The sequence below is a fragment of the Agelaius phoeniceus genome, chromosome 15, assembly GCF_051311805.1.
Source record: "Agelaius phoeniceus isolate bAgePho1 chromosome 15, bAgePho1.hap1, whole genome shotgun sequence".
Lineage (NCBI taxonomy): Eukaryota > Metazoa > Chordata > Aves > Passeriformes > Icteridae > Agelaius > Agelaius phoeniceus.
Genome location: NC_135279.1, coordinates 17,156,515 through 17,159,161, shown reverse-complemented (window position 1 = coordinate 17,159,161; position 2,647 = coordinate 17,156,515).

Here is a 2,647-nt window from a genome sequence, read left to right as displayed (position 1 = left end):
CCGCCTTATTTTTAATAATTCCTTGCTCAGCACCACTAAATGGCTCCTTCCTGTGCCACATCCTTTGGGCTCTGGGGTGAATTCCAGGTGTTCCTTGGAATATTTTCAATTTCCCTATTTAGCTCCCCCACCTCCTCAAAGGCTGCTGATTTTGGGATGGACCCTCCTGACGGGGTTGGCAAAAAGGGTTTATTTATTATTCATAAGAGTATCTATATTTTATATATATTTCTGAAATATATTTATATATTAAATATGTATTAATATTACATTTTAATAAGATTTATTAGGGTTTGCTTTTAGATTTATTGGAGTTTCATATTAGATTTTTACAACTCCTCAAAAAAAGGGTTTGTCTCTGCTGTCACAACTTTGTCTTCTTTTCTCATTTTTCTCCTTTGAACATGACTTCCACTTCTTGAAGGATACTGTGTTACCTCTGACAGCCTCCTTTGGTCTGCTCTTTAATGAGAACTGCTAATTTTTTGCCCTTTTAAGGTCTCTTTTGATAATTGTATAGGTTTGCTCTCATCCTCTAATAGAAGATCTTTAAACAATGTCTGTGTCCCCTGGAAAAATGTCACCCTTCTGGTGGCTGCTTTTAATTTCTTTTTAACGAGCCTCTCCCCTTTTATGTGGAGAGCCTTTTTGAAATGAAGTTGTGATGAACTTTTGTGGGTTTATTTTTAAATTCCTACAATGTTACTGAGTTTAAGAACATGGAGACACTTTTACAGAGCAACCCTTCAATAACAGCATTTAAAATCAAGCCTGAGCTGTGGCCTGCTCAGGATTAAATCTGGCACTGCTTCTCCTGGCTGTCCCAAGGAGGAATTCTCTCCTGGGTTGTCTCTATCCATTTTTTCCATGGAGTTTTTGGAATTCTCCCCAGTTCTGGGCTGGTTTGCACCCCCTGGGCCCCAGATTCTTGTGACTTTTTTTGTTAAGAGTCACCTGGGCAGGTGGGTGCTGGTGTGGCCTCAACCTTTTGCTTTGGTTATGAATTTAAACTCACAGAGTGAGTTATTTTCTGATATTAATTGTTCATTAATTGTTCATTGCACTAATTAATACCCAGCCCTCTCCTGCACTTGCCCCACTGCTGCTTTCTGTCCTGGCTCCCATGGGTTGGGCCCTTGTCCCTCTGATTTCCACAGAAAACCCAGAAGCTGGGATAAAACCTCACTAGATCCCACCCTGGCCAAAAGGGACATGCAGGATCCCCCTTTCCCTGGGCAATTTCCCACTCCAGCTGGGATTGTTGCTCCTGAGAATGGACACATCCAGATTTACCTGGCTTTGTGTGTGCTGTCAAATAAATCTGCATGAGAAAACAACACCAAATAACTCATTTTAGCAATGGGTAGTTTATACTGATAATGACAAAGTTTAAGAGTTTGAGAGCTCCCAGCTTCCCTCATCCCCCAGAACTCTTCCCAAAGAAGGAAGTTATTCCAACATTTGCCACCCCAAAATCAGCAGCCTTTGAGGAGGTGGGGGAGCAAAATGGGGAAATTGAAAATATTCCAAGGAGCACCTGGAATTCACTCCAGAGCCCAAAGGATGTGGCACAGGGAGGAGCCATTTAGTGGTGCTGAGCAAGGAATTATTAAAAATGTGTGACCACCCAGAGGAATGTGGTGACAATCCAGCACCTTCCCCTCTGCCAGGTTTTAGGCTGGGAGCAGGATTGTTCCCTAGTCCCATCATTTCCTCTGAGGTTTTTAGCACAGCTGGAAACTGCCAGGAACACTCAGCAAGGCAGGAGGGGAGGAAAGGGAGACCCAGGAGCAGCCACCCACCCTGGCTGGGTCTGCCTGCAAACATTTGAAAGTGAGTCTGCTCCCCTTAAAGACAGTGGGCAAAGCCTTGTCCATGCCAGAAAAATCTGTCCTGAAGTTTGAGGTAGATGCACTGGGCTCTAAAGGAAAGGCAGGGCTGGCTTTGCTCCTGTCCCAGGAGCAGCACAGGCTCTGCTGCCTTCTCCTATTTCCTCTTGGCTCTTTATCATTTGTTGGAAACTGGTAGGAGGTCATTGCCCTATTTCTAAAAAACCCCAAATCCTCAGCATTACCCCTAAATCAGTGGGGTTTCTCTGCTTGCCCAGAGCAGCTCTGGCTGCCCCTGGATCCCTGGAAGTGTCCAAGGCCAGGCTGGATCACCCTGGGACAGTGGGAGGGGTCCCTGCCCATGCCAGGGGTGCAATGGGATGAGCTTTAATGTCCCTTCCCAGCTGTACTTCTGTGATAAATCCAGGCTTACAAAACCCAGCAGGTTTCACTCCAGGTGAGTGCAGACAACATTTCCCAACATTTCCCTGTTTCCCTGTTAAACCCCAGCCTTTATTCATTCACAGCTGTCACAGTTTCATTTTCCCCCCGTTTTTGCCTCGAGCATCTCCTCTCCTGCCCTGCCCCTGGTGCTGCTGGGCACTGCCCTGCTGCAATCAGGGGGCAGCCACAGCCACATCCCCACTTGTGTCTGCTCCATCCCCTCCTGGAGGCTCTGAGGATTCTGTTTGCACTGCACAGGCTCAGACCCTGGGCTTTAGGGATAAGCCAGATTTTCTTCTGATTAAAGACTTCTGGAAGATTAAAGATACACAGCCGGGGCCCAAGTCAAAGCTGCAAAGCAAAGATCACTCTGC